We start from the raw sequence: 15,951 nt of genomic DNA, 5'->3' as shown, positions 1-15,951 counted from the left end.
ATAGTTTATCTGATACCTAATAATATTAAAACATTCTTAATTAAAATAATATAGTTTAAAATGAAAGTCAATAAAGTTAATTTAAAACAATAGTAGCGTAAGAAAGTTGATAAATAAAAAATACAAAATAGCGTTTTGGAACACATGTTAAATTAACGTGTAAAAATAACCGTATAAAATTACGCTTAAATGAATATGTAATGTTTTTTTAACTAGATATTTCCTCTAATGAACATATCTTCACCATTATGACAAATTTTCACCGTGCAATGCTGATATGTGTGCATACGGTTAAAAAATAATGCAAGTTTGCTTGATTGGGTTTTATCTGGTTTTTATCAGGGCCGAAGGATCTTGGGATTTGACGGGTTTCCCAAAAGGTTTAAACTGATAATTGAAAAAAATCATAACAAAACTCACTCGATGGTCGCCTTTTATAATTCGTATTTGTGCGTAAAATAAATTTAAAAGTTTAACTTTTATGTGCAATTCCATTAAAAAGACTTTGTTTTAAAATTTTATTTACTACCATTATAAAAGAATTTTTTTACCATTATAAAAAAATTTACGAAGTTTAAAATATGTTTAACATATGTTCCAGTAACTATTAAACATAAAGTAACAATTTCATTGAGACACTGTTTGCATTTTTAAAATGATCAAAATATAAAGTTTTGTTTCTGCTTGTGATGGTAATAACTCCTTTGAGTTTAATCAAAACTTTGGTTTAGTCAGAAAAATTTAAAAAGGGCAAACAGGCAAGTGTTGTGATGGATAGGTTATGTTTGAAAAAATAACCTGATGTTAACGACAAAATGACTGATGTTAACGAAGTTTACCCTCTGTGAGATATAAATATTAAGTGATTACATATAAATGCAAAAAATAGCTTTATTGTTATGCATCTACCTCATTTTTTAATCATTGATATTTTTTGACTTAAATTTACAATTGTACGCTTGTAATATAAACAATAATATCATAATATGCATAATATTATGTATAAGTTATATATTATTTGTATATAAGTTATTTATATATAATTGTATATTATTATAAATAATATCATTAATATATTATATATAAAATAATTATTATATATAAAATAATATATGTAATTATATATTAACTTATATATAAGTTATTATCATTAATAATAACTTATACTTACAATATTTATACTTGTAAATACTTATAATACTTAACTTATGTTTACAATACTGATTAGATTTTTATTGATATAAACTTTTGCAGCATGTTTAAGAATACTTCTGCTTGGTGCACTGTTAACAATATTTTTATACTGATATGAGTAAAAGTGACTTCAACAACCAGAATGTATTTTTGATAAATATTAGTAATGACAGGTTAGTAAATATAATTATAGTAATAATGGTAATAACTTTTATGTATTAAAATAAGTGAAAGACTTATGTATGATAGAATTGCATGAACTTTGGGGGACAAATGTAATGGAGTAAATATTACCTTTGTTTATTACCATGATTAGAGTAATGTAAGAAAATATTATTTTTATCTAAAGAAATAAAAAATTATTTTTATCGCAAAAATCAATATTTTCTTAAGTATAAAATATTATAAAAAAACACATATTAAAAAAAAACATGTATTATAAAATAAAAAAATAAGTATTCAAGTATAAAAAAAACACATGTATTATAATAGAGTATATACATCACATTAACTATGTTGTCTGTAAGTTAGGGGTTGCAGCTGATATTTCAGCTTCAGCTTTAAACTTAATAGCATCAATAGATCATGACCATATGCTTATTTATTATAACTGAGTTATAGTAAGTTGAACACTGTTTTTGTTTTCCATAACTTAATTTCTAAATATTGGAATAAAAGTATTAATTTCCAAGTCATAGGTCTTATATGATTTGTATATTTTATGTATATTTTGTATTTTGCAGCATGTTTAAGAATACTTCTGCTTGGTGCACTGTTAACAATATTTGTATACTGATATGAGTAAAAGTGACTTCAACAAATTAAAGCTGAAGCTGATCAAGTCAGTTCAATCAGCTTGATAGTAGATAGTAAAAGAGAATAATACTCCACAAATATTTTATATTAAAAAAACATGTAGGAAATTATTCAATGAGAATCTAAAATAGTGGCAAAATTTAAACATACATGTAAAAAATTTTAAATAAAATTTGCAAAAAGTTTTTGCTGTTTATAAATGTTGCTGTCAGAGCTTAGGCCTAGGACTCGCAATTTTGGGTGACCCAAATTGGATTTTTTAAGATTTGTTTACAAAATTTTTCCAAATAATGGTTTTATCTGTTAAAATATTGAGTATGAAATCAATCTTGCTGTTATCATATGTGATGCACCAGCTAGAGCATTTGTTAAGTGTGTTAAGGGCACAATGGTTATAACTGATGTAAGCATTGTGTTCATAAAGGAGATAATACTCCTACATGTTTTGTCAATTTTAAGCACTGGTTCAGATTTTTGTCATCAAAAGCATTCTGAACATCTTAGTGGTGTGTTAAATGAAATTAACTTTTGGCATTGTGACAAAGTTTCCTTTAGACTTTATGCATCTAGTATGCTTAGGGGTATGCAAAACTCATCAACATATGGTTAAATGGCGCAAATGTTGTAAATTGTCTAAGATTACAGTTAATACTTTATTTGGCAGATTGTTCCATATATATCGTTACATTCCTAGAATATTTTCTAGAAAATCAAGGTCTTAATTTGATTTTGCTTTTGATTTTGCTTGTCAGTTACTAACTTATTTTGTGCAGTTATTTGGTAAGGATTACGGTAAGGATTAACTAGTTTACAATGTCAATTCTCTAATACATAAAGAAAATAATACAGTTAAATTCTAAGTACTTGATAGATATCCCTCATTAAAATACAGAACAATTAAAAAAGCTTGTTCAAAGAACAAAGGGTTGCTCAAATAAACACGTACAAGGATATAAACAGAAGTTTAGTATTCCTAATTTTGATGGGTCAAGAGCCATTGCATTGAGACACTGTTTACAATTAAAAGTTATCAAGATTTAGAATGTTTTGTTTCAGCTAATGAAGGTGATAGTTGTTTTGAAATTACAAAAAAAAAAAAGTTTAGTTAATAAGGTTATAAAAAGCAGACGAATCCTGTGACAAATAGGTTATGTTTGAGGAATTTGCAACTTTTTAGTCGTTTATATATATATATATATATATATATATATATATATATATATATATATATATATATATGTATATATATATATATATATATATATATATATATATATATATATATATATAAACCTAAACCTAAACCTTTTTTTTTTGTAATTTCAAAACAATTTTTAACTTTTTTCTAGATTTTAACATTGGACATGTTGAGAAAGTTGCAAACTAACGTGATGATAAGTAAAAACAAAAAAAAAAGGTTTTTTTGATAGCCAATTTTTGAGGAAACAAAATTTAGTTTTACTATAAAAGCCGATATGAGGGGGTTAATAAAAAAATATTTAAAAACAGCAGGTGATTATAGAAGCTAATGCAACAAAAACAAGTTTCAATTTTAACTTTGTTGTTTTGCTTTTTTAAATATTTCTTATTAAAAACAACAACAAAAAAAACAAGCTTCAAGAAAAAAGTTTTATTTGTTGTTAAAATACAGTTTATTTAGATCACAACGTCATCATACTTTTGACAATATGAACCCTTTGAAGAAAAATTAGGTCTCTTTTGACGACTTAATTTTTTTACAATGATATGTTTATGCCTTGCTTCTATTCCATACACTGTATGGCAAGCTTCAGATGTCATTTTCACAGCTCTCTCAACACTCTGAGTATGAGAAGGCAATACCGGTAACTCAAACTTCGTTCCATTAAGCAATGATTCTTGTAAATGCTGAGATAAAATGTGTTCAGTGAGAGCTGGTTCACAAATACCTGTTTGAGAAAGGTCTACTAAATCCGACCAATGATATGCATCAATATTTATTGCAGTGATTTTATTTAATCTTGTTGTATGCACCGTCATATTTCTAAATGAATTAAATTTAAATTCTAAAAATAAAAATCTTTTTTTGATCTTGTTTAAGTTTTTTTTTAAAACAAAATTTAATAAATTAATTTTTTGTTATATTTTTAGACCAAGGTGTCAAATTAAAGTTCCGGCGCATTATCAGTTTTGAAATTTTACCCATCCGAAATTGCGCATTTAGTAATTTATAACTTGTTTTTTCTGCTTGCTGATAAAAATTTTCAAGGGTTTACAATTTAATTTTTCCAAAAATGCTCAACCGGTTATTAAGACTCTTTCCATTTGTCACCTTAGAGTAAAACATTAAATTCCTAATGAACTACTTTATTTTAATAATATTATGTTTACCTGATACTTAAAATTTTTCTGGTCGCAGCTTCTCTGACTTTATATTCATCTGATTTCATCATGGAGTACAATAGATTTTCAGGCAGCAAAGCAAAAGCATTGTGTTGCAAGTTTTTTAATGCGATAGTTTTGATTTCCTCAGACTGTTCTTTGATTCTTTTAATCATATTGAAAATGTATAACTGCTGATTGTGAAACTTATTATCCAATTTTATTTCAAACCAGCTAACTGCATACACTTGCACAATAAATTTTATAATTTGTTGAAGCTTATCTTGCATTTCTGGTAGATATGTGCCTCTTGTCCAAATACACAATAATCGAATTGCCAAAGTTAACCATCTTGAATGATTTAATGGTCCAATTTTCCACTTTGCATATTTATGATCAACATTTCCCTTTAAAACTCCAAGAACATATTCTAGAAGAAGTCTTTGATCACAACTCAAATCTTTTAATGTCTTTTCATGAAAATGTATGTTATCTAGATGGCCACTAATTTTTATGAAGTCAACTTGAGGGAGATCTTGATAGTTATTTTCACAAAGTTTTCCAATTGGACCACTAAAAAGATTAGGGCTTTTGGTGCCTCCATCAAGATGCTTAAAAATAGCTCAAAAGGGAAGTTCATTTTGGTGAAGTGAACAGCCAATAATGTGCAATTTGCTATTAATTTTTTTTTCTACAGCTGTTACAAGCCCACTTTTCCAACCAGTGTTAGTAGCAGTATTATCAAGGAGGATAGCTTTTAGAGAATGAGCAATCTTAAATTCATTTAAGACACTAGCAACTTCACCTCCTAACAAAAGTCCTGTAGCACCTTTAATTGGAATGACTCTGTGAGTAAGATATGATCCAATTTCAGACCCAGACTCTACTGTAAAAGTTAAATGGTGCTCTGACTGTTTATCTTTTCTTAAATTAATTTTTCCGTTTGGATACTTAACTTCTCTGTAAAATAAAGTGTCTTTGTCAACTTTTCCATCAACTCCAATACATATTATGCTATTAATATCTTCCATATGCTTATCTTGACTTATACTTTTCACTCTAGTTTTCTCTCTATCAATTTTTGATTTATCAATAAATACTGTATCTAAATTAAGATTTGGCCAAAGTAGGCCCACAGCCTGCAAATCTAAGAGGAAAGCATTAGCAAGGCTAGCCCCAATACTTGATGAAACATCAGCCCTAATTAATTCCAAAGCATATCTTGATGGTTTAAACAAATTGTAAGCCCCAAATATATTTCTAATTGGTTTGTAACAACGTTCATTGTCAAAGTTAACAGGAGTCTATAAAAAACATTCAAGCAAAAAAAAGATGAAAATATTAAAGGTACATAACAATAAAAAAAGTACATTATATGACAACATATACCTTTAATACTTCACTTATTTCATTACTGTAACTTTTCAAGTGTTCATCATCATTCATTACTGCTGCATCCAACCTTTCCATGTTGTTATCAAATGATGTATACGTATTGCTTTTTTGTTGAGAAACTTCATTTAAAACCTGCTTCTGACATTTCTTATTTCTAGCAGAAACTTTGTTTGTCTTATTAACACTTTTATGATCAATGGATCCAAGTTGAAACAACCCCTTAGGACCTATTTTTGCTCTCTGATCTTTCAAATGCATTCTATCTTCTAATGGAACCTAGAAAAACAACGATGAATCTTTTAAAATAAAAACACAATTTATATCATTTATTCATTGGTCAATTTATGATAAGTGCAAAATTTGGTCATTTTGAGATAAGTATGCAGTTTTGTTATATTTTGTCAAGCAACAAATCAAATTTTCAAACACATCTCTTGCAAAATGTCATATTATCACTTATCATATATATATATATATATATATATATATATATATATATATATATATATATATATATATATATATATATATATATATATATATATATATATATATATATATATATATATATATATATATATATATATATATATATATATATATATATATATATATATATGACTTTAATATTAAAATGATCTTAACCTTTCTGTCAAGAGGACATGTGCAAACTATATGTTGTGTTTGACAATTGTCTTCCAAGCACTTTACAAGTTTATCATTACAAGAACGAACAGGTAGATTACATTTGCAAGCTGAAATATCAAAAAGAGTGTCTAAACTCTTCTCAAGGTTATTACACTTCACTTTAAAAAGAGATTTTCGGTCAATTTGTTTTGCTTTCATGAAGCATAGTTTATTTATTAACTTTACCACATAATAATTATCATATAGTGGTAACTTTGGATTCACAGTGTGCCATATTTTTATCACATTAATTGCTATAATTTTTGCAATGTCATAATCTTTTAAGTCTTGGTTGATGTCTTTAAGGAAATAGCTGTATTGAATAATCTGGCGAATGGTTGGTGGCTCTGCTTCATTTAAAGGTGAAGGCTGACCACCAAATTTTTTAGCAAAACTGCCACGTGTTAAAACAACTTTATGGTTTTTAGGAATTTCATTAAAACATATTATTGTAAATAACATATGTTAAAGCAAATATAACGACTTTAAAAACAATTATCAATCTAAAAGTTTGTTTATTTATTTTTGAACGAGCGCAAAAATTTCCGCTAATTTTTAAAAGTAACTTAAGGAGAAAGTTTCATAGAAATATATTAAAATTTTAAATTTTTTTTATTAAATCATTATTTCCTATATTAATTATAAAAAAAATTAGTTATTTTTATAAAAAAATGTTTTGTTTTTAAAACATTATAACTATTTCATTATTAATCTCAAGCATTTGTATTTTGAAATGATTAAAGATATTTTCTCTCAACACATAAAAATTTACATTCTAACTTGAATCATATCAATAATATTCACTAAAAATATTCAAATGCTCCAAAAACTATTAAAACTTGTTGAAAAAGCTTTTATAAATGATAATAATATATTACTAGGCATCTTTCTCAACTAGTCCAAAACTTCAGTTCCAAAATCGACCTGCCCTAATATATATATATATATATATATATATATATATATATATATATATATATATATATATATATATATATATATATATATATATATATATTATTATTATTGTATATATATTAAATGTTTTAATTAATTGACATTGTTTTAATTAAAAAAATATTTAATATATATATATATTATTATATATATATTAAATGTTTTAATTAATTGATTCGTTTATATATATATATATATATATATATATATATATATATATATATATATATATATATATATATATATATATATATATATATATATATATATATATATATATATATATATATATATATATATATATATATATATATATATGTTTCATAGTCACTAGTTTGTTTGTGCGAAATTTTTGTTTTTTTCACAATTATCTTTGAAACCAACTCATTAATATGATTAAAAGCGTATTAAATGTTTTAATTAATTGATTCTCTATCGAATGGTATATAATTATAACTCCTTAGGTTAACCAGTCTTGAGTAATTAATAATTTAATTATAACATACGTGTATTTTTAATGTAGCAAAAATATAAAGTCAACTAAAATTTAACGACTTAAGTTGAAATATCTCAACAAATTGTTATCCGAGCGATCTAAAATTTATTGTTTGATTTCTTTCGAACTTTGTAAATGTTCTTGCGAAAATAAAATAAAATTATCTTTTTTATCTCTTGAGTTATTCGCATTGGTAATTATTTGGTTAAGTAAAAAGACCAAAATAGGCAGAAAAGCTGTTTCAGACAAGGTATGATACCAAGTTGTAGGTCTGCTAAAAGATAAAACAAAAAGCCAAAGAGAAATAGTTCAAATCTGCAATGTTTCGCTTAAATGTGTACAAACAATGTTGAAAAACTACGAGCTACATAATGATGTCAAAGATTTACCAAGGCTTGGCAGGCCTTTAAAGCTAACTTCAAGAGACTAAAGTTATCTCTATCAAAAGGTTAGATAAGACCCCGAACTTGCTGAAGAGTTTACAAATACGCCTGGTAACATTAGTGTTAGTAGATGGACTGTATGAAGATGCCTAAATAAGTAAGGATTAGATTGCTATGTCGTTGCTCGAAAACCACTTTTGCGTGTCTCAGATTGCCTAAAAAGATTAAAGTGGTGTAAAGAAAGACTTCACTGGTCTGTAGAAAACTAGGCCATTTTCAGCGACGAATCCAATTTTGAGGTGGTAAGTTACAAGTCATGAGTAATCATCAAGAGGCTGGCTGGTGAAAAGTTCAAAGAGTATTTTTTGTGTACCAAAGATACAAGGCCGAGTAAGACCAGTTGGAATATGGAGATGCTTCTCCCATAAAGGAACAGAGTCATGCAACATTTATAACGGCGAAATTACCCAGTACAACTACAAAAAGATCCTTGAAAGTAAACTTTTGCCAACAGCCAGAGCTTTTTACGGAACGACAACAATGGATTTTTCAGCACGATGGCGCTACAGCTCACAGAGATTTATCAAAGATAGCATAGACAGTGTTGTGCAATTACAGCAGGCGTTGTAAAAGCTTTGGAAAGAATTTTCAAGAGAATTATGCATCCGACTAGTTGAATCTATGTCTAGATGCGTTTGTACATGTGAAAGTTTTATGTGAAATTTTCAAAAATCATTAAAAAATCATATTAAAAATCAACTGACTCTCTCTCTCTCTCTCTCTCTCTCTCTCTCTCTATATATATATATATATATATATATCAGGCCTTGTTACGAAATTTCGCTGCGTAACGAAAACGCGTAACGCAATTTTAAGTAACTCAACTCAGCAAATATATTTTGCATCGTTAGAAGTTATATTGCGTCTTTTCAAGTGCCGCATTGTAATTAAAGTTATTTTATTAACGCGTTAAAAATCATACAAACAGTTTGTTTTTTTCTCATTTAAAGTTCTCATTTAAAAAATCATTTTTATTATTTTTTTCAAATATGAATTAAATTTTATTCTGAAAAAAAATATTTTTTTCATGAAACATAAAATAATGTTTGTTTATTTTCTTATGATTTTTACAGTTGGTTTTTGGTTATTTTATTAACTGTTAATAAATTTTTTCTTATTTAATTTGTGAACTCTTTTTAATAATGTTTTTAAACGATAAAGAGTTTTTTTTTGGTTATTTATTAGTTACCGATAACATATTCGTGATCATAATTTATTTTCATAAATTAAACAAACGTCTTTAAAACTTTATGTTATTGAATTAACAATAAACAAAATATCTTATTAATAAAATATATACATCAAAATAGATCGTGCATTTTTTAAACTATCATGACTAAAAATAATTTTTATATTTAAACGGAATTTATATATTTAATTCCTTAAGATAAAACTTAAAAAACTTTTTTTTTTTAAACTAATTTTTAACAGCAACAAAAAAAATTATGAAACAAACTGTTTCTTTAACAAAAAATCTATTAGTTTACAATTGCGGTTAAATGCTTTTACTTACGACTTTATTTCTTCTGAATAAACGTTACGATACATCACGTTAACGACAATCAAAAGATAATTTAAATATTCTAAAAGATTTTTTTTTTTGCGTAGTTTTTTGCGTAGTTTTTGCGTAGCGCAAAACTGCTGAACGCGTAGGCAAATCGCTTTTTCGCAAGCAAAATGCGAGCTGCGTAACGCTTATTAACAAAGCCTGATATATATATATATATATAGAGGATGTAAACCAGGAATAAATTTGATTCAGCGTTTTGACGAAATTGGGAATTTGTCAAAATATTTTCTAATCTTACTAGTCTCTCCTCCCCCACCTCCTCTCAAGCCCAGCCGAGATTAAAATGTGGTTGTAGAGTCTTTTATTTTCTTCTTTCCTTTTCTACTCCAAATAAAAATTACTGTACCATTTATCTAAGATGAATATGAAATCAATACAAAATTAAATTGGCTTCACAATAACACAGCAAATTAAACTTTGATTATAAAGAATTATATATTTTTATATTATTTTAATCGGTATATGTTAATTATTATTGAGAACTAGCAGAAAGCAACCCGTAATACGGGTTATGGGCCGTCTGTTACTTAATTTATAGTGGCTATTTTCCACAATTTAAAGTTCCAAAACCTTAACTAATATGCTTTCAGAAAAATGCCTTCAAATTAAAAAATTAAACTATCTGTAAAATTAAAATAAAAAGTACGTGGAGGTAAAATAACTTACCAATTATTAACCGTTATTTTAGTAATTTAAAACTGACATAGGTCATATTAGTGTAGGGCCGAACCATTTTTCTCGACATTACCAAGTTTAACACACTACTTTTTTTAAGTTACTGACACAAAATAATAACACTTCATCATGCTTTGAATTGGCGAAAAAGTAAAGCTAAATTCTTGTTATATTTTTTATAACATGAACTTTAATTAATAAGATTAATATAAAGTGAACGTAAATTATACATGAGTTAATAATTTTTTGGTATCCCCTCGATATATATTTCTTTAAAAAAGGAAATTGTCTTTAAAACGTTAAATGCACACAACTAAATAAGTTTATTATAGATAGTTAAGCAATTGAGTACAAACACATTTCAAATAAAAAAAAGTTAATCTACAATCAAACATGTGTATAACAAAGTTAAAAAAATATGTAAACTTTGATCTTTTATATTGCATTAATGCGTTATATGACAAACCTAAAATAAAAATTGTAACAGATAAGTATACATAAAAGAAAAAAAAAATAAAAAATAACTGGAAAACAATTTACTTGCTTTTCGGTATCCTGTTGTCATACTTAAACTGCTGTCATGATGCAGCTTGTCGGTGTTGTTTTATGACGTTATTTCATGTTAGCTTTTAGCAAACTTTAGTTTAATTTTAAAAACATTTCAATAGATTTAAAATATTTTAATTAAAAAGCAAAGTAACAAATGCTTCAAGGAGCCAAGCTAAAAACATTAAAGATAAAAAATCAAATTAAGATATAAATAAATTGCATTTATATAACTAAACATATTGTCTTGACTTATAGTAAATTTTAAAAGCAGTGAGTTATAAATTAAACTACCAATTAGTTATTTTTAACAATAGAATGTAGCATCATATTATGATGATTGGGTAATGAATCAATTTAACTATATTTAAGTTTAATTGGTGAAAAACAAATAAAATTTTAAATAAAAAAGACAAAAACAAACCAAATATACAACAATGTATTATTAAAAAAAATTACAAATTAAAAAAAAAAAATTACAAAATAAAAAAAAATGTAAAAAAAATCACTGAAGAAAAAGCAAAGATCATTACCACATTATTGCACAGTGTATTATTTAAGCAAAGATCATTACCACGTTATTGCATTCTAAAATTTATTGCTGCAAGTGGATCTCACTTCTGCTACAGCATGGAGCTCACAGTGGCTGGTGAACTTTAATTCAGATAAAACTCAATTTTTTTCAGCCAATCGTTATCGCAATAATTTAGATCTTCCTATATTTATGAACGGTGATGTACTCGATGAGTCACCTACTCTTCATCTTCTAGGATTAACTCTTACTTCCAATATTTCTTGGAAACCATATATCAAATCGGTTGCAAAATTAGCATCTGCTAAGGTTGCATCTCTTTATCGAGCTCGTCACTTTCTTACTCTGGATTCTATTCTCTATCTCTATAAATCTCAAATCCGGCCTTGTATGGAATACTGTTGCCATATCTGGGGCGGATCTTCTAATGATGCCCTTTCTCTTTTAGACAAGGTGCAAAAACGCATTGTAAACATAGTTGGACCTGCTCTTGCAGCCAACCTTCAACCATTATCACATCGTCGTAATGTTGCTTCTCTTTCTCTTTTCTACAAATACTATAATGGGCACTGCTCTAAAGAGCTAGCGTCTCTTGTGCCATCTACTAAAATTCATTCTCGTGTTACTCGTCATTCAATTAAGTGTCATCCTTTTTCTGTGACTGTTCTTAAGTGCTCCAAAAACGCTTATTCGTCTAGTTTTTTTCCTCGAACATCAGCTCTTTGGAATTCGCTTCCTTCATCATGCTTTCCTGATTCGTATAATTTGCAATCTTTTAAATTGTCCGTCAATCGTTATCTTGCTCTACAATCTTCATCTTTTCTCTTACAGTAACTTCCAACTTTAATCAGTGGCTGCTTGCAGCCTTGTTGGAAGCGAAGATGTTTTAAAAAAAAAAAAAAAAAAAAAAAAAAAGATATATAGTTGACAATATGTCAGCGGAACATCTTGATTTGGTCTTAGATTACCTATACGATGAAAAACTTGACCACATATTCTAAAACATGGCGGCCCATGATTCATGGGTTGAACTACATTAGCTTCAAATGAAGCAAAATAAAGACAGGCATTATAATTTCTAATATATTTAAAAAAATTCAGATTGGCATTTCTACCTGCATAGTTTCCTTTAAATAAATCTTCTAAATCTTGTGGAAATGATAAAGGTTGCAAGAAAACTACCTTTCCATTATGGCAACATAAAAAATGTGTTTCATCAGGAAATTTCTTAGCACCACAATGCTGACAAATATAATTCATTTCTCCAAAATAATTTTAATCTGGAATAGTATTACTTCTTGCAATACAATGCATTCTTTTGTATCTAGCAGCATTTCTAGCATTTTGTCGATTATTAATTTCATCTCGCCTAAGTCTATTTCTTTCATTTCTGCAATGATTATTTTCAACTCGCCTAACCAAGCTCTCCTCATTTGGATTTGAATTATTTGCTGCTTGCCGAGCAGCATTTCTAGCATTTTGTTGATAATTAATTTCATCTCGCCTAAGCCTATCTCTTCCATTTCTGCAACGATTAACTTGCCTATTAACATTTCCATTTTCTAAACTAATATCTGCTTCTAGCCTAATATCATCCATTTAAACTTCACTTTTAATAGTGTACCGTTTTAGGTCTAAAAATAGATTTTCTTCATTTAGTGCAAGTCATTATGGGATTGATATTCGAACAAACAATTTAATTAACATGGAGGTTAAAGGCACTACTAAGCACTGCTGTTGGGGAATTTACAGATCAGATTCAAGATATACTGAAAGATTACCTCCTGGAACATTTTTTATAAGATTTCCTAAACCTGGAAATATTAAAGAATCAATGAATGACTGGGAAAAACAGCAAAAGCAGATAAAAATATTAAAATCAACAACATGGCTAAATGCGTGTGGAAAAAAGAATCTTAACAATATTAATCAAATAAAAAAAGACACATATATTTGTTCTTTACATTTTATAGGAAATAATGGACCAACTGAAGCTCACCCTTAATCCATTATCAGCTATGCCTACTGTTAATCAACTTTAAAAGAAATTACAAAAAAGAAAAGCACCAAAAGAAAGAAATCTGGATACTTATCATTAAAGAAAAAAATTCTTCTATCTTACGAAATATCACAAATAGTATCTTCAGAAATGTCACTTGAAGTATCTCCTCAAATATTGGATGAATTTTCTCCAGAAATATCTGGTGAAAATGATTCAGATCTTCATTTAGAAACTCAAAATGACAAAGAAACTCAAGCCTATTACAATAAATATACTCTTGGAGCAAAAGTAGAAATGATGGTTCTTTGAAATCGAATATCTGCTGTCAATTAGCTTATTGATTGCAATTCTCATGAGAAGTGTAACCCTATGTGTTCTTGAAACATTCTTAATGATCCAAGAAAATGTAAATTTTTTATTGGTCTTTTTCCTATCACATTTTGAAATATAATTTGATTTTCTTGGTGCAGCAAAATATTAATTAAATTACTGGATTTCCATATACTCCAAAAATATTACACAAAAGAAACCAAGCCAATTTATTTTGATCATCAAAGAACAGTTATTTGTTACTCTTTTAAGACTTCGATGTGGTTATAACATTTTCACATTAGCTTATATGTATAGTGTCAGTGAGTATAACATACGTAGAATTTTTACAACTTGGATAATGTTTCTATTTCTTCACTTTAAAGATTATGAAGTTTTGATGTTTTCACCTCGACAACAATTTAAAAAGTTTCTTCCTCAAGTTTTTAAAAATTTCAATAACATAAGATGCTCAGTTGATTGATCTGAATTTTTCTGTGAAATGCCACGTGATTATGGTAAGCAAGGCAATCGCTATTCTTCATATAAGCATCATTGTACTATTAAATGTCTAATTGCTGTAAATCCTAATGGAGCTGGTTGTTTTGTTTCAAACCTTTTTGAAGGAAGTATTGATGATGTCACAATCTTTAAACAGTGTGATATTTTATCTTTTATTAATCCTGGTGACAGTTTATTAATGAATAAAGGTTTTACAATACAAGATCTCCTGCTGCCAAAACAAGCGACAGTATAGATTCCTGCATTTCTTGGAAAATGAAAATCTCTTATTAAGAAGAGTTAATTGCAATAAAACGTATTGCAAAAGCACGTATTCATATTGAACGATTTAATGAACGTTTAAAAAAACTATAGACTTATCAATGGAACCATTCCACAAAAACTTAGCCCTATTGCTTCACAGCTAGTTGACGTTGCAGCTTGCCTTGTTAACTTTCAAGATTGCTTATGCAAGTAAATTATGGTTTTCTAAATTAAAACAGCTATTTTCATAGCTACATATCTTAATAATTACATTATTAGTTGATAACTCTCTGCTTTTAATATTGTTTAAAAATATATATATATATATATATATATATATATATATATATATATATATATATATCTGTGTGTGTGTGTGTGTGTGTGTGTGTGTGTGTGTGTGTGTGTGTGTGTGTGTGTGTGTGTGTGTGTATTCTGGGGTTACTGAAGAGTGTTGAACAGAATAGAAGCGTTAACAAAAAAATATTTTAAAACCTGTTTTTGTACCACATAGATGTATCACAAGTCCATATTTAGTTGGTAAGAGGCTCTGTAATAGAACAACATTTTCAACTACAAAAATAAATTTTTTTTTTAGTAAGAAGTATGAGGCTGACAAGTAACGAAAATTGAGAATTTTTTTTGCCCAGATCTAATAAATAGGGTTGGGTGTTTCTTTAAATAAGTGGTTCAAGTTCTAAAAAACAGAGGGAGGGATGATTTTCCCAGACATACAAATAGGCTTAGGGTTTATAATTGAAATTTAAGAGATTTTTATAGGTCGACATATTTTCAAGTTGAATTGATTACACTTGAAGTTTAGTTTTACCAGCAAGTTTTTTTTTCAGATTTGAGATAGAGTTGCTTTGTTGACAAAAAGTAAAAATTGATAAACCGGTTTGTTAATAAATTTTAAATGAGCCAGTGGCAGATTTAGTATAAGGCGTGTGGGGCGAGCAAGGTTAGGATCACCCCCCATGCTCCCTGGAACTGTCAAACGGCGCCCCTTACGACATTCAAAAGTGTCTTACATGTATGTAATATGTTTGATATAAGTCACGTAAAACCACTTATAAATTGTTTTAGTCATAAGTGCAATCCTCAGGAAAATAATTTCTGGGGTTTAAAATACCACACCCAACCCCAGTTACCCCTATTTGTTAACTTGGCCCCTCCCCCCGCAACTGTAAACCTCAACCTGCC

General features: G+C 27.5%; 1 long non-coding RNA gene across 1 annotated transcript in view; it reads left to right on the top strand.

Moving 5' to 3' along the window:
* Positions 1-1,229: 1,229 nt before the first annotated feature.
* LOC136086754 (uncharacterized) overlaps positions 1,230-15,951 on the top strand; it is a 31,437-nt gene continuing 16,715 nt past the window's right edge. Inside the window, exon 1 of the long non-coding RNA XR_010641554.1 lies at positions 1,230-1,367. This is a non-coding gene — a long non-coding RNA (uncharacterized LOC136086754). The remainder of the gene's footprint in view (positions 1,368-15,951) is intronic.

Source organism: Hydra vulgaris, chromosome 11, assembly GCF_038396675.1.
Source record: "Hydra vulgaris chromosome 11, alternate assembly HydraT2T_AEP".
Lineage (NCBI taxonomy): Eukaryota > Metazoa > Cnidaria > Hydrozoa > Anthoathecata > Hydridae > Hydra > Hydra vulgaris.
Note: the sequence above shows the minus strand (reverse complement) of the source record. Positions and strands in the feature narration are given on the sequence as shown.